This window comes from Tursiops truncatus, chromosome 19 (genome assembly GCF_011762595.2).
Source record: "Tursiops truncatus isolate mTurTru1 chromosome 19, mTurTru1.mat.Y, whole genome shotgun sequence".
NCBI classification, from domain to species: Eukaryota; Metazoa; Chordata; class Mammalia; order Artiodactyla; family Delphinidae; genus Tursiops; species Tursiops truncatus.
Window position 1 is genome coordinate 24,864,316 of NC_047052.1, and position 24,684 is coordinate 24,888,999.

A 24,684-nucleotide genomic window follows, 5' to 3' on the forward strand; every position below is an offset into this window, starting at 1 on the left:
ACAGTTGTGATGTGACTCATTGTGGTTTTGATTTGTACTTCCATCGTGAGTAGAGATGTTGAGCACTTTTTCATACACGATAGTCATTTGAATTTCTTCTTTTGAAAGTGTCTATTTAATTTCTTTACCCATTTTTTAATCAGGTTATTTGTATTTTTGGTATTCAGTTGTATGAGTTCCTTATATATTTTGGATATGAACCCCTCATTGGATATATGGCTTGCAAATATTTGTTCCCATTTCATAGGTTGCTTTTTCATTTTTTAAAATAAATTTATTTATTTATTTATGGCTGTTTTAGGTCTTCGTTGCTGTGCACGAGCTTTTCTCTAGTTGTGGTGAGTGGGGGCTACTCTTCATTGTGGTGCATGGGCTTCTCATTGCGGTGGCTTCTCTTTTTGCAGAGCACGGGCTTTAGGTGCACGGGCTTCAGTAATTGTGGCTCGCTGGCTCTAGAATGCAGGCTCAGTAGTTGTGGTGCACGGGCTTAGTTGCTCCGTGGCATGTGGGATCTTCCTGGGCCAGGGATCGAATCAGCGTCCCCTGCATTGGCAGGCGGATTCTTAACCACTGCACGACCAGGGAAGTCCCTGCCTTTTCATTTTTGTAGATTTGTGTTTTTTTCTCTCAGCAGCTTTTTAGTTTGATATAATCCTACTTGTCCATTTTTACTTTTGTTGCCTATGCTCTAGGTGTCATATCTAAAAAATTATTGCCAAGAATGATGTTAAGAAAAATTTTCCCTGTGTTTTCTTCTAGGAGTTTTGTGCTTTCACATCTTATGTTTAATTATTTAGTCTATTTTGCATTGATTTTTGTATATCGTGTTTGAAAGGTCCAATCTCATTCTTTTGCATATAGATATCTAGTTTTCCTAACACCGTTTGTTGAAGAGACCATCCTTTCCGCATTTTGTGTTTTGGCACCCCTGTTGAAGATCAGCTGACTGATAAGGTGCTGGTTTATTTCTATGTTCTGTATTCTGTAACACTGGTCTATTTATCTGTTTTTATGCCAGTATCATACTTTTTTGAATTTTTATTTTTATTGAAGCACAGTTGATTTACAATGTTGTGTTAGTTTCAGGTGTACAGCAAAGTGATTCAGATATATATATATATGTTTGTCTATATATGTGCATGTGTGTGTGTACATATATATATATATATGTACACACACAAATATTCTTTCTCAGATTCTTCTCCCTTAGAGGTTATTACAAAATATTGAGTAGAGTTCCCTGTGCCATACAGTATGTCCTTGCTGGTTATCTATTTTACACATAGAGTGTGTATATGTTAATCCCAAACTCCTAAATTATCCCACCCTCTCCTTGCCCTTTGGTAATCGTAAGTTTGTTTTCTATATCTGTGGGTCTATTTCTGTTCTGTACATAAGTTCATTTGTATCATTTTTTTGTTTTTAGATTCCACATATAAGCAATATCATATGATATTTGTCTTTCTCTGTCTGGCTTACTTCACTAGGTCCATCCATGTTGCTGCAAATGGCAAAATTTCATTCTTCTTATGGCTGAGTAATATTCCATTGCATATATATACCACATCTTCTTTATCCATTCATCTGTCAATGGAAATTTAGGTTGCTTCCATGTCTTGGCTACTGTAAATAGTGCTGCAATGAACACTGGGTGCATGTATCTTTTCAAATTATGGTTTTCTACGGATATATCCCCGGGAGTGGGACTGCCGGATCATATGGTAGTTCTACTTTTAGTTTTTTAAGGAATCTCCATACTGTTCTCCATAGTGGCTGTACCGATTTACATTCCCACCAACAGTGTAGGAGGGTTCCTTTTTCTCGTTGCACTCTCTAGTATTTATTGTTTGTAGACTTTTTTTTTTTTTTTTTGCGGTACGCGGGCCTCTCACTGTTGTGGGCTCTGCTGTTGCTGAGCACAGGCTCCGGATGCGCAGGCCCAGCGGCCATGGCTCACGGGCCCAGCTGCTCCATGGCATGTGGGATCTTCCCGGACTGGGGCACGAACCCGTGTCCCCTGCATGGGCAGGCGGACTCTCAACCACTGTGCCACCAGGGAAGCCCGTTTGTAGAATTTTTGATGATGACCATTTTGACCGGTGTGAGGTGGTACCTCATTGTAGTTTTGATTTGCGTTTCTCTATTAATTAGCAATGCTGATCATGTGCCTCTTGGCCATCTGTATGTCTTCTTTGGAGAAATGTCTATTTTGGTGTTCTAACATTTTTTGATTGGGTTGTTTGTTTGTTTTGATATTGAGCTGCATGAGCTGTTTGTATATTTTGGAGATTAATCCTTTGCCGGTCACATCATATGCAAATATTTTCCCCGATGCTGTAGGCTGTCTTTTTGTTTTGTTCATGGTTCCTTTGCTGTGAAAAATCTTTTAAGTTTAATTAGGTCCCATTTGTTTATTTTTGTTTTTATTTCCATTATTCTGGGAGATGGATCTAAAAATATATTACTGAGATTTATGACAAAGTGTGTTCTGCCTGTTTTTTCCTCTAGGAGCTTTATAGTATCTGATCTTACATTTAGGTCTTTAATCCATTTTGAGTTTAGTTTTGTGTATGGTGTTAGAGAATGTTCTACTTTAATTATTTTACATGTAGCGGTCCAGTTTTCCCAGCATCATTTATTCAACACTCATTTATGATTAAAAAAACCCCAACTCTCCAGCAAGTGGGCATAGAGGGAACATACCTCAACATAATAAAGACCATGAATGACAATCTCATAGCTAACATCATATGCAACAGTGAAAAGCTGAAAGCATTTCCTCTAAGATCAGAAACAAGACACTCTCACCACTTTTATCCAACATAGTTTTGAAAGTTCTAGTCACAGCAATCAGAGAAAAGAAATAAAAGAAATCCAGGAAAAGAAGAAGTAAAACTATCACTGTTTGCAGATGATGTGATACTACACATAGAAAATTCTAAAGGCACTACCAGAAAACTACTAGAGCTCATCAATGGATTCAGTAAAGTTGCAGGATACAAAATTAATACACAAAAATCTGTTGCATTCCTATACACTAACAACAAAATATCAGAAAGAGAAATTAAGGAAACAATTCCATTTACCATCACAACAAAAAGAATAAAATAACTAGGAACACACCTACCTAAGGAGGCAAAGCCCTGTACTATGAAAACAATAAGATGCTGATGAAAGAAATCAAAGATGACACAAACAAATGGAAATATACCATGTTCTTGGATTGGAAGAATCAATATTGTCAAAATGACTATACTACTCAAGACAGTCTACAGATTCAGTGCAATCTCTATCAAATTACCAATGGAATTTTTCATAGAACTAGAACAAAAAAAATTAAATTTGTATGGAAACACAAAAGAACCCGAATAGCCAAAGCAATCTTGAGAAAGAAAAACGGAGCTGAAGGAGTCAAGCCCCCTGACTTCAGACTGTACAACAAAGCTGAAGTCATCAAAACAGTATGGTACTGGCACAAAAATAGAAATATAGATCAATAGAATAGGATAGATAGCCCAGAAATAAACCCATGCACCTATGCTCAATTAATCTATGACAAAGAAGGCAAGAATATACAATGGAGTATCATACTGTTTTGATTACTGTAGTTTGTAATATAGTTTGAAGTCAGTAAGTGTGGTACCTCTAGCTTTGTTCTTCTTAATCAAGGTTGCTTTGGCTATTTGGGGCCTTTCGTAGCTACATATCAGTTTTAGGGTTCTTTTTTCTCTTTATGTAAAAATTCAATAAAGCTTTCTTTTTAAAAAGAGAAATGTAACTTTAAAATAAACTACAACAAAAACCTGTATGAATATGTTGTTTGCTTTGCTTGAACATTGTCCTTGACTTCTAGTCACCACAGCTTAAACAAAGATGCTTCTTGTTCAAGTGTCTGATTCTTGTTTTAGCCTTAATTCCTCCTATTTCTCTTCTTACTATAACACTCTACGTTCAAGCAATTAACAATGTTTATAGGTGCCTAAACTTACCTTGTCATTTCATGTTGGTTTCAAATCTTTATTCATGATGCTCCTCATCCATTCAATGTTCTTCTTCCCTTTTGTACACCTAAAAAACAAGGATATAGTCAAAGTCAATCTCAGTAGTCAACTGCTCTGGAAATAGACTTCCTATCCCCAAGAAACATTATGTTCTTTTTACTCCATAATAACAGTATATTTATTTATTTTTTGAACCCATTGCTTTTATTGCCTCTATTTGACATACCAGTCTTTTCCACTATATTAAAATCTTCTTAGGGCATGAACCACATATACTTTGTGTTTATAGGGCTAACATTGAGCTCAATCCATTGTAGGTACAAATTTCGTCCTAAATTACTTATGCTCTGTCAATAGAATACGGTTTAGCAGTTAAATCCCTCTGTCTGAAAGGCCAGATAACTCACTGTAAAATAGTTTTTTCAAACTCGATACAAATGCATCAGACAGGCCATATTTTTAACAGTTGAACAGAGAAACAAAAAAAGAAATGTCTCTGCCTGTAGGCCATTTTGATGTTGGAATCTTCTTGCCAGCAAAGTTCCCAATTAATGTTCAAGAAAAGCTATTTGTTTTGGACCATCATGTCAATGATATGTTTTCTTTTGGAAAAGAATAGCATTTGACTCTACAGAGATAGAAGCAGACAGACAGAAGACAATAAAATAAAAAAAATAGTTTTCTTTTTTCTGTTCCGTTTCTAATATGAAATATATATCAAGGTTAGTTTTTGAGATCTGCTTGCTTTCCTATGTAGTTATTATGCCCATTAAGCATCCATGAAAACAAACAAAATGAACAACCAAAATATTGCAGAGGAAAGGATAAACTAAAGAACCTAGCAAACATACATTATTTAAATAATATACTTTATATACAACATCTATACTATTATTAATCTGATATTTTATAAATATGAATATAAAAATTGATCAATATAAATATCTAAATGTGTGTGCTTCCATTGTGACAGGCACCAGGCCAATTAGTTTGCATACAAAAGCTCATTTATGTCTCACAACAATCTTGTAAGGTCAACATTATTATTTCACAAATGTGAAAATTCAAGCTCAGAGAGAGATTAAATGATTTAAATCTTGATTTTATTGATTTTAAAACCTGTGTTCTTGTTCTACTAAATAACAACCACCACAAAAATAATATCAAAAAACAATCATAAAGCACAACAGCAATCAGTACTGTAACTTGAAAAGCTTCTTATACTTATTGAATTCTCATCATATACTCATTCTTAGTGCTACAGATATACAGTTTAAAGTTCTCACCTCTACCCTGTAAACTTGTTATCCCCCTTTGACAAAAGATAAGAGAACATCGGCACAATGACCAAGGGTTATACTGCTTTTACATTTTGGAACTAGGGTTGTAAGCTAGGCAGTCTCCCTGAAGAACTCTAGTTCCTAATATGTTACGTTTTAGAATCATTTGTATGTGTAGTAGTATGTATGTGATATCTATAAGCTTACATATACCCAGGTAAACATCAATTAACAGTTAAATTTAAACATGTTATAGACAATGTGCTAAAGAAATGTTAGCAGGACTGAACATCAATCCTAAGAAATTTCACTACATCTCTCTAGCAATCTTCCAATGCCATAACTCCAATGCCATAGCTCTTTGAAAGTGAGAGACTCAACAAATCTATAGCAAGTCTACTTGCAATGAGGTTACATGGATTCCCTTACCTTTTAAAATAAGACCTTACTTGGCACACTGTCAGTACATACATGGATGTAGTTGAATGGATGTGTGGAGAGAGTAGGAAGGTAGGTGTTAGAGCTGGGTTTCTGCTAGATTTAATGTACTAGGCACTCTATATGTAATGTGGTTTTATTTCTTGAATACTATACAATGAATTAGGAATTCATATTCCCATTTTAAAGATAAGGAGCCCAATTCTTGGTAAGGTCAATTAACTTCCAGTATCAGTCAGCTATTGAGTTCTACAGATTAAAAAAACAACAGAAATATATAACTCTAATATTTTTGCTTATAACTGCTAGGTTGTATTATTCATCTTTCTTCCTATGTGTCTGATACATGAGGATCATTTGTTCACGTGAAGGCACCCAAGAATACTATTGGTCCAAAACACAAAGTTAGGAAGAGAGAGTTTATTATACCCACATCTTTTTTTCCAAGATGATTTTTATTTGTACCTTAGATAAGAGAAAACCACAGGAGAGTTTCCCAGTGTTGACTGTGCCTTTAGAATCAGAACTATTCATTTGGGGATTATTAACAACATTCTATTTTTATTTCTATATCTGTGTGGGTCAAGATGTGGCTGTAATTTTGATGTTAAGGTAAATGATGTCTCCCTTGAAAAAGATCCAACCTGGCATTTGATATACTAAGTTGGACACAATCATTTCATTGAAGATATATTGTCCTGTTGATAATTATCATTAGTCTCCTAATGGAAGGTCTCTGTGGGAAAAAGGATGATGCCAACTAGTAGTTGAGGAATAAAATTTAGAGAGAATAAGTCATTGACTTGGTTAAAGCAGTGGCATGGAACAAAAGCTATATATTTAGGAGAGATTTGGGGTTTTATGCAGAACTTTTTCCCCCCATGTTTGAAAGAGACATTATGTATAGTTATTATCTCTTCATTTGTTTTCCTTTTCCTGCTCAAAGTGGTTTAAAAAGTAAATCTCTTTTTTTCTCTCTCTTTGTGGGTGTACACACACACACACACACACACACACACACACACACACACACACATACACACACACACAACACTGGAGCCATTATTAAAATGTAACTTTTATAAAAACTTCAATTGTTCTTCACATAGTTTGCTTTTCTTTCACAAATAGTGATCCACTGAAGGGAAGACTACGGAATCATACAATACTATTTACTCCTTTAACGAAATAGCTCAAGGCCATCAAACATTCCTGTTTGACTTTTATCTTTTGTTGTTTTGATTCTTATGTCATATTCTTTTTTTTGTTTTTAACTTTTTCTAGTTTGCTGGTCTGTTTCCTTCCCATCAGCCATCGTCCCTCATCATTAAATATATGACAGAGTCTACTAGTGTTCTCGCTAATAAGGTCTAGGCTTGGAAATCAGAAAATCAAATCTGTCCTTTTAACCTATTGAAGGGATACTTATTGGATAGTTACTATGTGTCAATATACAGGAGACATAATGTGGAACTAAAAGCAAATGAAGTAGTATCTACCTTTATAGAATGAGAGTCTCATCTGAGTGGCAATCGATAAGAGAGAGTTACATAAAGGAATGATAGTTATGATAAGTAGAAAGGAGAACGATGCTATAAATATATATGGTAGGAGAAATTGCCCTAGCTATGGAATTGTTTCTGAAGAAATAGTTTTTATTAACGTGAGGATTTATACACTGGTCATACATAATGATCATAATTTTGAAGGTCTATTTCCAATACTTGGTCCACAAAAGTGAGAAGTAGAGAACAGATTACCTCTTTTGTACCATCCGTCTACGGCCTACTGCTCAGCACCACGACAATGGCTCAGCTTCTTTTTGTTTCCATATCTATTCCCAGCCTTTATACCATTACATATTGACAAAGATATACTCCATAATTTAAATTCTGTATTTGGTTGATAAGAATTATTTTGCTTTCTTTGGATATATGTACAAAATGGCCTTATATGTGACGGCTAGATAGATAAACAAAGACCACACACTCAAGGTTACTTTTCTCCTCTCCTTTTTCTCTTGTTTTTCCCAGTGAAAAAGAATGTATAGCCATCAAGAGTGCAGGTTCTATAGATACCATGGCTGGAGAGAAGGCTCGGCTCTGCTAGGTAGAATTTGTGTGAATCTGGGCACTTAGTTAATTTTTTTGGGCATAATTTTCCTGCCTACAGGAAGAGATACAAGCTGCAACTTCCTTATCGGGCTGTTGTTGGCATACAATGAAAAGACTCCTGTTTTACACGTCAGTACCATCAGTGATTGGATTTTAGCATGGTAGTCCGACCATGTCAGGTTTTATTGTGCATATTATGGGCTTAACTAGCCTCCTCTAATTCTTCACTGGGTATTCTTGTGGCTTAGTTTCATTCTCAGATTTAGCACAGGTGTCTTGATACTAGAGCCATCGTCTTATTTTTAGAACCACACACATCCCCCAGAGACTTAAGACTTTGTGACAAGGCTCTTTCACTCCCTCTCTTTCACTTTTGTTAGTATTTCCTCACTTCATGAGTCAGCTCATATGATCTAGTGGTCAAGGAATTTAGTTCAGGTATAACATTCTCCTTCTTGAATAGCTTTGAATGATAAACACATAAAGTAGTCTCCGGGGAACAGGAATCACACCAATGTGGACTACTCTCCCACAGTGACCTGCCTTCACACAATACAGACTCAGAACCACAGGCAAAAATTCTGTACCCCTTTGGTACAGAAAGTTGCAAAGGAAAAGATTTAATTGTGAAATAGATTTACATGGGAGATTTGAGCACGTGCTTTTGTTTTGGATTTTTCGCATTTTGTAATCTGCATTGTTTGTGCTGGCAACTCCTTCTGAGAGGGACTATAAGTGACTTCCGGTTGGAAGAGAGAGGAAAGAGCAAACAGCTTGCAAGCAGATACACGCAGAAATCTGGGTTGCTTCTAAATTGGCGTGCACATGCTGTGCCTATTTAAGTCTTGATGTCTCAACATGTAAGTCCTTCCCGCTATACATAAGAAATATATATATATAAAATCACAAAAACCTAGACTTTGCTTATGGGAATCTATGTGCTCTATTCTCTAGTATAAGAAACCTAAGGGATGGAATGGACCTGATAAGAGGGTGAAGTCTAAAATCTTTTTAGATACTTGGGCATTTTACATATACCATGTACATCAATGAATTCAGGGAAGCAAAGACACTGGAATGGGTTGAAGCAATAAGAGCAAAGGTCCAAACTAGAAAGGGGTAATGGTCTGAGTGCTATCAAGTATTCACTGGTCCATGATATATGGCTCCTGTCTTGGGAGGATGAGCAGGGTCCCATTAGTATTGTTAAAAATTAAAATAATGACAAAGCCTTACTGAGTGTCTGTCATGTGAGAAGCACTGAATATGTGGGATAGCCACAAATTCTTCGTTAATTCTCACAGTGATGCTGTGAGATAAATATTAACACAATTATTATTTTATATATGGGTATATGAAAGCCTAGAGGAATTATGTAACCTCACCAAAGTCAAGCAATCAGTATAGAGCTGTGATCAAACACCAGGCTTTCTTACTCCAGGCCCTTATCGTTACTCGCCATACCCCATCTTCACGGAGACATCTGAATTGCACCACTTTGGACACTGATGTTCATACCCTGTAAACAGATTCCCAGATTCCACAGCAATAAAACTCAGAGATAGAATTTACCACACTGCAAAAATTTCTTAAAAGATGCTAGAAGCTATAACAATAACCCACCACATATTTTGTGTTAAGTCACTCAGCTGATATCCCTGGAGAAAAGACTATGCTGGCAATTGTAACCAATATACATGATTTATCAAGGTAACAGATTTATAATCAGAAGTTCCTAAATTATACAAAATGTTATACCTGAACCAAGATACAGGTTGTGTAAAGAAGCTTCTTCAAATATAAAATCTCATCCAAAACTGTATGAGAATTTTCCAAACAAATAAAACAATATTATAAGTATTACCTTTTGCCTGATCATCATTTCTATTCATATCTGTCAAACATGCTAAACACAGCTTTACCTTTGATAAACTTTTTGTTTTTCTTAACAGCTTTATTGGAGTATAATTGCTTTACAATGGTGTGTTAGTTTCTGCTTTATAACAAAGTGAATCAGTTATACATATACATATGTTCCCATATCTCTTCCCTCTTGCATCTCCCTACCTCCCACCCTCCCAATCCCACCCCTCTAGGTGGTCAAAAACCACTGAGCTCATCTCCCTGTGCTATGCGGCTACTTCCCACTAGCTATCTATTTTACTCTTGGTAGTGTATATATGTCCATGCCACTCTCTCTCTTTGTCACAGCTTACCCTTCCCCCTCCCCATATTCTCAAGTCCATTCTCTAGTAGGTCTGTGTCTTTACTCCCGTCTTACCCCTAGGTTCTTCATGACATTTTTTTTTTCTTAAATTCCACATATATGTGTTAGCATACGGTATTTGTCTTTCTCTTTCTGACTTACTTCACTCTGTATGACAGACTCTGGATCCATCCACCTCACTACAAATAATTCAATTTTGTTTTTTTTTATGTCTGAGTAATATTCCATTGTATATATGTACCACATCTTCTATATCCATTCATCTGATGATGGACACTTAGGTTGCTTCATTGTCCGGGCTATTGTAAATAGAGCTGCAATGAACATTTTCGTACATGACTCTTTTTGAATTATGGTTTTCTCAGGGTATATGCCCAGTAGTGGGATTGCTGGGTCGTACGGTAGTTCTATTTGTAGTTTTTTAAGGAACCTCCATACTGTTCTCCGTACTGGCTGTATCAATTTACATCCCACCAACAGTGCAAGAGGGTTCCCTTTTCTCCACACCCTCTCCAGCATTTATTGTTTCTAGATTTTTTGATGATGGCCATTCTGACCGGTGTGAGATGATATCTCATTGTAGTTTTGATTTGCATTTTTCTAATGATTAATGATGTTCAGCATTCTTTCATCTGTTTGTTGGTGATCTGTATATCTTCTTTGGAGAAATGTATTTAGGTCTCCTGCCCATTTTTGGATTGGGTTGTTTCTTTTTTTGTTATTGAGCTGCATGAGCTACTTGTAAATCTGGAGATTAATCCTTTTTCAGTTGCTTCATTTGCAAATATTTTCTCCGATTCTGAGGGTTGTCTTTTGGTCTTGCTGATGGTTTAACTTGCTGTGCAAAAGCTTTTAAGTTTCATTAGGTCCCATTTGTTTATTTTTATTTCCATTTCTCTAGGAGGTGGGTCAAAAAGGATCTTGCTGTGATTTATGTCATAGAGTGTTCTGCCTATGTTTTCATCTAAGAGTTTGATAGTGTCTGGCCTTACATTTAGGTCTTGAATCCATTTTGAGCTTATTTTTGTGTATGGTGTTACGGAGTGTTCTAATCTCACGCTTTTACATGTACCTGTCCAGTTTTCCCAGCACCATATACTGAAGAGGCTGTCTTTTCTCCACTGTATATTCTTGCCTCCTTTATCAAAGATAAGGTGACCATATGTGCATGGGTTTATCTCTGGGCTTTCTATCCTGTTCCATTGATCTATATTTCTGTTTTTGTGCCACTACCATACTGTCTTGATTACTGTAGCTTTGTAGTACAGTCTGAAGTCAGGGAGCCTGATTCCTCCAGCTCCATTTTTCGTTCTCAAGATTACTTTGGCTATTCAGGGTCTCTTGTGTTTCCATACAAATTGTGAAATTTTTTGTTCTAGTTCTGTGAAAAATGCCAGTGGTAGTTTGATAGGGATTGCATTGAATCTATAGATTGCTTTGGGTAGTAGAGTCATTTTCACAATGTTGATTCTTCCAATCCAAGAACATGGTGTATCTATCCATCTATTTGTATCATCTTTAATTTCTTTCATCAGTGTCTTATAGTTTTCTGCAAACAGGTCTTTTGTCTCCTTAGGTAGGTTTATTCCTAGATATTTTATTATTTTTCTTGCAATGGTAAATGGGAATGTTTTCTTAATTTCACTTTCAGATTTTTCATCATTAGTGTATAGGAATGCCAGAGATTTCTGTGCATTAATTTTGTATCCTGCTACTTTACCAAATTCATTGATTAGCTCTAGTAGTTTTCTGGTAGCATCTTTAGGATTCTCTATGTAGAGTATCATGTCATCTGCAAACAGTGACAGCTTTACTTCCTCTTTCCCAATTTGGATTCCTTTTATTTCCTTTTCTTCTCTGATTTCTGTGAGTAAAACTTCCAAAACTATGTTGAATAACAGTGGTGAGAGTGGGCAACCCTGTCTTGTTCCTGATCTTAGTGGAAATATTTTCAGTTTTTCACCATTGAGGATGATGTTGGCTGTCAGTTTGTCATATATGGCTTTTATTATGTTGAGAAAAGTCCACTCTATGCCTACTTTCTGGAGGTTTTTTACCATAAATGGGTGTTGAATTTTGTCAAAAGCTTTCTCTGCATCTATTGAGATGATCATATGGTTTTTCTCCTTCAATTTGTTAATATGGTTTATCACATTGATTGATTGGCGTGTATTGAAGAATCCTTCCATTCCTGGAATGAACCCCACTCGATCTTGGTGTATGATCCTTTTAATGTGCTGTTGGATTGTGTTTGCTACTATTTTGTTGATGATGTTTGCATCTCTGTTCATCAGTGATATTGGCCTGTAGTTTTCTTTCTTTGTGACATCTTTGTCTGGTTTTGGTATCAGGGTGATGGTGGCCTCGTAGAATGAGTTTGGGAGTGTTCCTCCCTCTGCTATATTTTGGAAGAGTTTGAAAAGGATAGGTGTTAGCTCTTCTCTAAATGTTTGATAGAATTCCCCTGTGAAGCCATCTGGTCCTGGGCTTTTGTTTGTTGAAAGATTTTTAATCACAGTTTCAATCTCAGTGCTGCTGATTGGTCTGTTCGTATTTTCTATTTCTTCCTGTTCAGTCTCGGCAGGTTATGCATTTCTAAGAATTTGTCCATTTCTTCCAGGTTGTGCATTTTATTGGCATAGAGTTGCTTGTAGTAATCTCTCATGATCCTTTGTATTTCTGCAGTGTCAGTTGTTACTTCTCCTTTTTCATTTCTAATTCTATTGATTTGAGTCTTCTCCCTTTTTCTTGATGAGTCTGGCTAATGGTTTATCAATTTTGTTTATCTTCTCAAAGAACACGCTTTTAGTTTTACTGACCTTTGCTATCGTTTCCTTCATTTCTTTTTAATTTATTTCTGATCTGATCTTTATGATTTCTTTCCTTCTGCTATCTTTGGGTTTTTTTTGTTCTTCCTTCTCTACTTTCCTTAGGTGCAAGGTTAGGTTGTTTATTTGAGATGTTTCCTGTTTCTTGAAGTAGGATTGTATTGCTATAAATTTCCCTCTTAGAACTGCTTTTGCTGCATCCCATAGGTTTTGGGTTGTTGTGTCTCCATTGTCATTTGTTTCTAGGTATCTTTTGATTTCCTCTTTGATTTCTTCAGTGATCACTTCGTTATTAATTAGTGTATTGTTTAGCCTCCATGTGTTTGTATTTTTTACAGATCTTTTCCTGTAACTGATATCTAGTCTCATAGCGTTGTGGTCAGTAAACATACTTGATACGTTTTCAATTTTCTTAAATTTTTCAAGGCTTGATTTGTGACCCAAGATATGATCTATCCTGGAGAGTGTTCCATGAGCACCTGAGAAAATTGTGTATTCTGTTGTTTTTGGATGGAATGTCCTACAAATATCAATTAAGTCCATCTTGTTTAATGTATCATTTAAAGCTTGCGTTTCCTTATTTTGTTTCATTTTGGATGATCTGTCCATTGTTGAAAGTGGGGTGTTAAAGTCCCCTAGTATGATTGTGTTACTGTCGATTTTCCCTTTTACGGCTGCTAGCATTTGCCTTATGTATTGAGGTGCTCCTATGTTGGGTGCATAAATATTTACAATTGTTATATCTTGTTCTTGGATCGATCCCTTGATCATTATGTAATTTCCCTCTCTGTCTCTTCTAATAGTCTTTATTTTAAAGTCTATTGTCTGATATGATAATTGCTACTCCAGCTTTCTTTTGATTTCCATTTGCATGGAATATCTTTTTCCATCCCCTCACTGAAAGTCTGTATGTGTCCCTAGGTCTGAAGTGGGTCTCTTGTAGACAGTATATATACAGGTCTTGTTTTTGTATCCATTCAGCCAGTCTCTGTCTTTTGGTTGGAGCATTTAATCCATTTACATTTAAGGTAATTATCGATATGTATTTTCCTATTCCCATTTTCTTAATTGTTTTGGGTTTGTTATTGTAGGTCTTTTCCTTCTCTTGTGTTTCTTGCCTAGAGAAGTTCCTTTAGCATTTGTCATAAATTTCTCATTTTTTAAACATGAAAAGTAGAAACGTCCTTCCAGGAGAAGAAAACAACACATGCAAAGAAGGCTGAAGGTATAGGAAAATATGGGGCAATTGCAGAAATTGTGGCTGTAGCTTAGAGGTCGTATATGTCATGCAAAGGAGCTTAGTTGTTATACTGAAGGTAATGAGAAGATAGGGAACCTCTGAAAGCGGCAATGATGTGGTGGTGTTTGTATTTTGGAAGATCTCCTCGGAGGATAGGATAAATCTACTGATTAAACAATTGATATGCAGGAACCAAATAATGCAACTCTGAGACAGAGTTTTTTCTGTATCTCTGTATGTTATATCTACATTTGAGGTTATATTTCTCTTGTATAACAAGAAGCAGCACAGAATGAGGGCATTACACTCAGAGGTCTCCAAGTCACACTTTAAAAATACTATATACATGGCTAATATGCCTTTAAGAGCAGACATTGGTCTCAATTAGTATTAATTTATCTTAGCTGAGGCTACTTTACATATAGTAAAATGTTTAAACCTTAAGTGTATAATTTATATTTCTACGTGTGCATTCAAGATGCCACCAGGAGAATGTATATCATAGTTTGTTCATCAGAAGAAGTGATGAATATATTAATAAAAATTATCTTTCAATGATCTTTTTATCCCCTCCCATGTATAAACATATGGAACGAGTTCTATGGGAAACAGAGAGCTTAATTACATGTGTTAGGGAAAGCTTGTCAATAAACGGAGTTGAAGCTAGAAAGTGCTAAGTGTTGTGAACAGGCATATTGAAAGTTCCATTGTTGTTCAGAGTAGAGTCCTAGATCATTTCCATCTTCAGGAATCAAAACTCGCTTCTGGGGGCAATGGGTACTGAACTGCAGCTTTAGTAATTAATAATATTTAAATCATCAGAACACCAAGAAAATACTAAAATTGCAAGCACAGAAAACAATGATCTGTTTCAGTTCTCTGTGCTTCAGAGAACCAAGACCTTGATGTAAATTCTTCCTCAAGGTCCCTGATGATCAACATAAGACTCCCTAATGGACAGGATAGAACTCTCTGTGAACATTTTCTAAAAATGCAGTTATATAGAGAGAGCTTATAAAGATACAGAGGTCTTTAAATAATTAATTTAGAACTAAGGTTATTATTATTAAACAGATGTACCTTTATATGCATTAACTATTCATGGTGTTTGTTTTGGAAATTCTAACCAAAAACATTGATCGCACAACTAATCTCTGTCAATGTCTGACCTCCTTGTGTCAGGAAAAAAATAATGATTCTTGAGTGAAATAGTCATACCCTACTTTTATATCCTTGAGCTTTGACAAGGAAGCCTTGAAAATATTATTAGTTTAGTGTATGATTTTAAATTCTTGGCATTTTGGCTTCTGTGTGGCTTATAATCCCCACCTCCCACCCCCCTCCACTGCCCCCTGCCTTGATAGTTCAGTTTCCTTATTACTAATAGTAAATCTGATTTGGAGTACTGTTTTAGTGCCGAAATTGTATTAATTTGGGAGAAAATACTCATAGTTTAAATCAATAAATAATTTATATTGCCTTAAAAAGAGATAAAAGTATCACTGAATATATTCATCTTTTACTTTTTTTTAGAGTGGAAAGCTTTTGACAATATAATGGGTTCTAGTAGACTCCAGTTTCTGGAATATTTTGAAAGATATTTTATAAGCTATTCTAGTGCTAAATATTCTGATTAATAACACTAAAATTCAATGAACACATCTTTATTTGGTATCTCAAATATTTCTAGAAATGTTTAATTTATTAAAGAGTATTGTTCTCTTTTTCCATACCTCCTTTGCTAGAGCTACTAATAACTTCCATCTACTGATCTAGACACTCCAGCTCCAGAGCTCAGTTGTATTAGGTCAGAGATATAGTGTAATATGGCGATATTACCTTCACTGGGGACATAGGATCTTATTTCAATCTTGTTCTCTCAGATCTGGTATGTGATGGTACAATCACACCCTCTGAACTCAATCCTTATGACTAAGCTTCTGCCACAGGTGTCCTGTCTAGCACTACACTTGCTTGAACTTGGACACGAGTTTTTAGGGTTTCCATCTTGAAACCATAAAGTGGCCTTGAGGTATCCCTTTCCTTGAGGACCATATTGTATTTTCCATACCCACCACATGTGAAAGAACTAGTCACCTGAATACCATCCCTGTGGCCATCAGCCAGTTTTCACCTATTCCTTATGGATGTTGATTTTTTAGCCCTTGTTCTTCTCACTTCCCTGTGTCCATGGTTTATGTCATAAGACTTTACAATCCCTTTCACTAGAAGAAGAGTGCATTTCCCTGAAACTTGAGTTTGAACTCAGCTATGCATAATGGTTTGAAAGAGCCACAAATCTTTGACCTTCCTCCCATCAAGAGTTGGGGGCTAATTTCTTTCCCCTGGTATCTGAATCAGCTTTAGTGACTAGTCTGTAACTAATAGAAAATAACATAAAATATACTGGGTAACTTCTGAGTCTGGGTCAGTAGAAGTCATGCAGCTCCTGCCTGATTTTCTGAAATACTTGTTGGAAGAACCCTGAGTTACCAGGTAAGAAATTCAACTATGCTGAGGCTGTGAAGGTCAAGTTTAGACACTGTGTTCAACAGTCCCAGCTGATTCTTTCCTCCAGCCACCCAACCCAGATCAGACATAGGAGTGAAGAAGTCATCTTGGAAGGCGATTCTCCAGCCCAGCTAATCAAGTGATCAATCATTTCAATCATCTCAAGTGAGGACCAGACATCATAGAACAGAAAAGAGCCATTCATCCTGTGCCTTTTCCAAATACTTAGCCAACAGAATCTGAGAGAACACAATAGTTGTTTTACACCACTATGTTTTTGTTCAACTTGTTTTATAGCAATAGATATCTAGAAAATCATGTGACTGTTTTGCTTGATGAGATCTGGATGGAAGTAACTGCGTGCCATTTATAAGCCTAAACCCCAAGAGGTCTTACTCATTTCATCTCTTTGTTCTTCTGCTTCTGCCATTGCTAGAATAAGAGCACACCCTGGCTAACCCGATATTCCATGGGAGACACAGAGTATGTGATGTAGGTCTGTGTCCATCGTGCAGAGAGGAACCAGTCCAAGCTTCCCCACAGTCTGAAGCACAGCTATCCAGCCACATCCTGACTAGGTCAGCAAACCACCAGGCAACATACAGCCTCACCAGCAAGAATCAATAATTGTTGTTTTTAAACTACCTCTTTGGTCGATTACACAGCAAAATCGGACCAAAACACCCCAAAATTATTTCTGCCACTAACCACAACTGTCTGATTGTTTCTCATCAAGTAACAAGGCAAGTTAGCCATGTTCGTTTCCATTATGTACTTTGAATTTTTGGCAATTTCCACTCAGGCACCAATTTCTGGCCTATGGTACTTATATGTGTTCTAGTCCTGGAGTATAGATATGGGGGTAACCAGAAAAACTAAAGAATGGCATCCTTTCATGTCTCCCACTGTAGTGATTCTACTGCTTCTGCTCCTTCAGACCCTTAACATTAAACAAGTTATCTGTCAATGATTTCCCAGTCTTCAAGCATTTTTTTTTTTTTTTTTTTTTGCGGTACGCGGGCCTCTCACTGCTGTGGCCTCTCCCGTTGAGGAGCACAGGCTCCGGACGCGCAGGCCCAGCGGCCATGGCTCACGGGCCCAGCCGCTCCGCGGCATGTGGGATCTTCCTGGACCGGGGCACGAACCCGTGTCCCCTGCATCGGCAGGCGGACTCTCAACCACTGCGCCACCAGGGAAGCCCCAAGCACTCTTTTATACACACTCACTATGCTTTCCTCAAGAGGCAAAGGCTATCTTTCTCCCAGTGAAATCCTTTTTATTTTCAAGACAGTAACTGCACAAATACATTGCATGTTTCTAAATCAACATCTCTCTTCCTCCCTCTCTCTCTTCCTCTCTCTTCCTCTCTCTCTCTCTCTCTCTCTCTCCTTTCCCCACAGCCTCATGATGGGAGCATTTTAGGATTATTTCCTTTGCCATCTGTTTCTCAGAAAATGATGGAGACTACAAAGCTCAGGGCTGTACAGACATGTGGGCTGATGGCATCAGTATTTCTTGCTCACATACAGTTCCCCAAATCTCAAAATCACATTTGCCACTAAATTCCAATTGCAAAAGCCAGATGGAGAATTGAAATGTGATGGAGCAAGATGTTTCATTTCATTTCAAATGTTTAATGACTTTCCATTCGTAGATAAAGGATCAGAAAATTAACGTAAGGTACAGAAGTCAGGAAATGTGAAAACATTAGGATAGAATCTGTAGAATAAAATTTTATAAGTGCCCAGTGTGTCTGAAAGAAAGATCATCAATATTGCAAAATGGAAGTTCTGGGAAGGATCTTTGAGAATACCTATTGAATTTTATAGATGAAGAAACAGACTCAAGGTTAAAATGCTGCATAACTCTATTCAATTCAATTAAGCAGTGGGGCTAGGACTACATCTGAAGTAGACATTATCTGACTTTTTAAATAAATTCTGTTAATAAGAGGTGGAAAGAAAGAGAGAATGAGAAGGGATGGTAGTGGCAGGAGAGAAGAGTGAAGGATGAAGTAGAAACAATGCTGTTAATCAAAGGAGAAAAGAAATGCATGAGGGGACTTCTTTCTGGAGGGCAGTGGGGTGGGAACCTAAGAACTGGACTTTTTGCCTGCCCACTGGGTGTCTCATTTTATTTTCCAAGAATTTTCTAAAAATTAGGATGATTGACAAATTTTAATGAGTGAGGGAGACTGTAAGACAGAAATTACTTTTCCAGACCTGATTCTAACCTAGACCACCCTAATGCCAAAATTCATGGTATTTCACTACTATGCCACCCCAGCTCCAGAAGAGAGAAAAAGGGGATGAGCAAAGGAGATCTAGTGGGAGAGACCAGAACAGAATTTTATTAAAAGCATATGCTAGGTCAACAAAGTAGAATTCAATATTTTGCTCTATCATTTACCTGCTGTTTCTCCTTGAGCAACCTATTTCACCCCTCTGTGCCTCTGTTTTCCCATCTCTCAAATGAGGATTACTGTAGGGACTGACTAGTATAATTTTGCTAAAGCAATTATCATGTCTTAAACACTGTTTAGATGTATAGATCTTTAGATGACTTTAAATGTTATACGGGAGTGGAATGTAAGGAGAGAAAACTTTGCTCAAAAAGAGACAAAATCAACCAACCAACCAACCAAATTAAAACAAATCAAGCAGGAAGCAACAACAACAAATTCTGAACAGCATTTGCAATAGTAGCACTAGCATTTCCTAAAATCCCACCTGTGGTGCTGACGCTAGCGTTTGTGGCAGTTATATAAAGCTTTGATTGTTCTATAATTCTATAATTGATCTATAAATTCCAAAGCTTGTTATGCCACAGCTATGAAACTTTGGGCAGAGTAATTAATGGAGGCTGTATTCTTGCCTGCACGATACCAGGCTTTTGTAGTCTTAGAGAATAAAATTTAAAAGGAAATGGGCTTCATGCAATAGTTTGTCATAAGTGAAATTTATATTTATGCAAAATGCAAAAGTGTTTAAGAAAATCCCAGTCATTTGAGGGTATGGTCAACTAGGATTCCATTACTTGGCATTTCATGTTAATTTTCGCATCTGTAATTTGTAAGTTTTGAAACTTCTCAGTGTCTAGAAGAGATCACAGCACGCAACAGCATGGAAATAACTACTTTTTGAATGATTCTACTGCTTGTTATAGTTCTTTATAATATAATACCTGAACAGGCTAAATAACAGAGGATAATGTAGGGAAGAGAACAATGATTTGAAGTTTATTTTCTAGCTTAGTCTCTCCCCGTAACAAGTTAGCATAAAAACCTAAATTCCCATCTCTTCTGACACTGATACCTCATGGGCTGCAGCGTAGGGACTGACATATTCCAGTCACTAAGTGAGGAAATCCATATATAAGGATCTGAGTGCTTATCTTTGGAACCAATCTCCTTAGTTTCCAATACCAGGGTTGTCACTTTATTGGCTGTGTGAACTTGAGAAAGTGATCGCATCTCTTTCTGTCTCAATTCTCTCATCTATATGATGTGTCAGGGGAGGTGATAATAATAACTATTTCTTGGATGTTTTGAGGATTAAAAGAGGTGATCTATGGAATCAAATGGAACCATATCTGGCACAAAGTAAAGCACTCAATATATGTTGGGTGTTATTGGTCTTGTTTTAAGAAAAGTTGGAAGCCATATATAAGAATTTTAGATTGGAGTGAGGTGAGGGAGTTTGTAGTTAGAAAAAAAATGCTGTCTGGAAAAATGTAAGTCAATAGTGCAATGTGTGGATAGTACAAGAGCATGAGGATGGTAGAGGGTCAATTAACAGCAGGAAACTGACTTCCACCACATATATGTCCCACATCATTTCATGGAGGGCAGATCCAGAATTGAGATCCTACAGAGTATAAATGCAGAGAGACCAAAAAATTTCATGAGAATAAAGAATACCAAAATCCATCATTTTCAACAGAGTACCAAATCCAAAATTAGAAGATAAAAGGGCATGAAGAGATTTCTCTGTGTGAATGTTTGTTCTGCATTAAATATAAACAGAAATTTCCTGTAGATTGAAGGAGACATTGCAAAAATAGAGTAGACATGGATGGAAGGACTGTGTGTGTATGGGGGTAGGGAGTCCTAAGGAGTCTACAGCAGCAGTGACCAGTAAAACTTTCTGTGATTATGTAAATGTTCTGCATCTGCACTCTGCAGTATGGTAGTCACTAGCCACATGTGACTTTTGAACACTTGAAATGTGACTTGAGAACTTGAGGAACTAAATTTTAAATGAAATTTAATTAATTAAAAATTTAATAGTCATAGGTGGCTAGTGGCTACCCTTATGGAAAATGCAAGTCTATAGAACTGGATGGATAGACAGATAAAGATATCTTCACAATTAGGAAAACAGGGTATTTCAATGCTTTCTAGTGGTATGCCTTAGCCTGTTTTTAGCATTTCAACACATGATGCTAAGAGACTTAACATTTATATTTCCTGTAAGAACAGAGGCAAACTAGGGATTCTAACTCTATCAGGCATCTTCTTTACCAGCATGTAGGATAGAACTCCAGAGAATAAATTTTTTTTGTAAATCCCCTTCCTAGAGTTACAAGCACTGACTATTGCTCATTCCTTTTGGAGTCTCCCTTACTTGTACACCAGCCCAAATAAAAAGTCCCCCGCACCGGCAGGCGGACTCCCAATCACTGTGCCACCAGGGAAGCCCCACAAAACTGTTTTTCATTGGGATGTCTTAAGTTGAGAAAGAACATGGCAAATACGGTAAAATAATGAGAGTTGTCACTTATTTTTCAGATGTACCACACTTCAGTTATTATAGTATCATCTTCCTGCTCTTGAAGAGTCTCAAACAGAAGATAACACAAGCCAAACTATTTTTAGAAGTGAATGCACAATTTGGATTTCTGCAAACAGTGCTGTAATCAGGTATCTAAAACTTTAGAAAGCAGACATATATTTCTGCACTATTTTAAAATAATCAATGAGGTAGTGAAACTTTTGCAAACAATTCTTACACTAAAAACGTGTTGTCAAGTCTCAATAGAGGTGTCATAGGACAGTTGATTCTCTACTTGAAGCTTGAGAAACAGCATGTCCTTTTGTCTTCCCTCTGAGCTCCCTTCTTTCTGAAACTTCCTGGACTGTGCATTTTCAGAGGAAAAATAAAAAGCCTCTATTTTATTTAAGCCACTGTTATTCTTGGCACCAAATCCTAATGTATGCAGAAAAAGATTACATTCTATTCCCAACTGATTGAGTTGAATGTCAGCTCGAAACTATAATATATGCTGTGAGGATCCAGGCCATTTCTCCTCTTATAACTGGTGGGATTTTTTTTTTTCCACCACTAATAATTGCTAAATTTTATTGAATACTTACTGTATGTCATGCACTATTCTGACTGCTTGCACAGTAAGTTCATGAAATCCTCTGAAGCAACCCTGTGGGATAACTATTATAATTGCTCCCAATTTACAATGCAAAGTCTTAATCACAGAGAATTTAAACAGTTTTCCCAAGGTCAAAGGGCTACTAAATGTTGAGACTGGTATGAACCATGTGGATTCATGAGGCAATACCCATGAGGCAATTCATGAGGCAATACCCACCCTCTTAATCATTAATGGTTAAGATCTGACTAGCATAGTATTACTTACATGGGGCAGGGGATCCAGCTAAAACTCGAAGAGGCATTTATCGTGGCTCTACAAAGACCAAGTCTGCTGGGGGTTGTGCTTTGCAAAGATAAGTTTTCAGTACCTGTGCATCTCAGAGTTCATTTTTACTATATTTCAATCTTTTATTTATATTTGTACATTCATGAACTTCCTGTTTTTCTTTTCTGAAAACTGCTCTTTGAATATCTACTGACTACTTATTTGGATTCTGCTGGCATTATTATTGTCAGAATCATAGCTGATGTGTATTAAGCACTTTCTGTATAGCAGATCCTAACTCAAAAATTTACAGTAATTATCTCATTTAAAATTACTAAAGCCTAAATTGATGTGTATAATTATTATCTATATTTTACAGATGAGGAAATTGAAGCTCTGGGTACCTTTCTCAAGTTGTCACAGTTGCCAATGAACAGTCAGGGAATTAACCTGGGTCTGCCTTACCCTACTAGCTTTACTGAAGAACTGTACACTTATAGGCATGTTTGTAATTTTGCCTGTGGACAAAGCTGATCATTCTATCCGACTGTGGTTTTCAACCTGCAAATATGCAATTTCCTGTTTAAGTCATAATAAATATGCTAGTTTTTAAGAACACATAACCTTCTCTCCCCGATTCAGAATGCATTTACTGTGTTTTCCTCTAGGCAGGAAAGAAACATGCATTTAAGGCTCCCTGGGACAGATGATTCACAGAGCAGCACTGATTCCTTGCTTTATTTGTGCCCCTCACATAAAGCGCTGCAGTTAAAGTGGTGAGTGAGGGAAGTAGCAGCAGAATATGGACTGGTACTGAATAAAGAGAAAAAAATGAGAGAGGAATAGTCTTTGCCAGTGAGGGAAACTGCCAGAGCTAAATAGGAATTTAAACTCCCTTTTACCGTCCAGTGAACAAATGCACAACTTTTAACATTCTTCCTTTACATCTTAAATCTTAGAATCTCGGTATCATTAAGTGACTTAGTGCAATAGTCCTTCAAGAGAAATTATACCCCATCTAAGAAACACTGACAAATACGAGATATAGTACTCTCAGTTTAGTCAAACCACTGCCTTGGAAAGCAGTAACACTGCCTGCTTTGATTCACACTGTGTTTCTCTGCGTCACACACTAGTAGACTATTTATCTTATTCAATGGCAGCTCAGTATAAGACTGAGAGCTATAAGGAATTTATTCTATACTCCCTGCCAAATTCTTTTCTGGTAAAAATGTTAGAGGCTTGTTTTATTTAACTCAGGACTCCTCTGTCCTATTGCTCATTCTTCTTGTCTGATGATTGTTTTATTTCCTCCACATTCGAAGGAAGGGAAGAATTTCCAAGACGAAACCATTGGGTAAAAAGTCTTCTATACTAATTTCCAAAATGGAAATGTCTTAATAATCATCTTTTAGATTCCTATAAGAATTTAATTTACTCACAGCAAGTATGTATGCCCTTCTGGTAGAAATTGCTTGCCTAACCACAGCCATTTTCCTTCACCTTCCTTCATTTCTGGCAGCTACTGACTGTGTCAGAGAGACTAAAATGTGGGATCCTTTATTTATTAATCTCCTCTGCAGTTAAGGTTTATCAGGCATCAACATTCTGGCCGATAAGACATGCAAAGTCTGCTGAGGCTCATGTGGAAGATGTTCTTCCCTAATAAAGATATAGCTCTAAGAAATATTCCACCTACTTATTATATAGTATATTTGTATATGCAAAGTCAAGGGGGCACAGAGTCACATTTTACTATCTCATTGAAAGCAGTCTAAATATAACTCTGAATGTCCTTCCCTTGAGACTAGCAAAAATTTAATCTCGGTGACTTTTGTGCAATGGCACTCACAAACAGGCATACACAAATGCCCTCAACAATGTGCAAAGACGGCTTGGTTTTACCCAATATCCAACCATAGGGTGAGACTTAAGTGCTTCTACTCAAAGTTCCTACCATTAAAGTAGTTGTTGTTCTAGACTTGAAGTCAGAAACTGTGATAACAGATACATTTAAAACACAGGAATCTGCTGAGGCTTGGTACTTAGGGCCTGGTTCCTTCCAACCCATTTGCAAAGCCGTGCTGCTCTCCAGGGAGCACTTCCGTAAGTCAGGAGATACATCTCCGCTTTTACCAGCAGCTGCCAGAGAAATGGTAATATCTGTCCTCTCCTCATCCCATTCTCTCCCACTGGTTTAAAGGCTTGATTCTATTTTGCACCCACCCCTCCCCCACCCCTGAAAAAAAAAGGTATCTGTCAAAACCTCAGTTAGTTTAGATTTCTGTAAAGGGAGAAAGACAGATTGTTTTCACAAAGTTTATGCCTCCCTCTTCCATTTTTAAGGATGCTTGTGATTATACTGGGCCCACGTGAATACTCTAGGATCATCT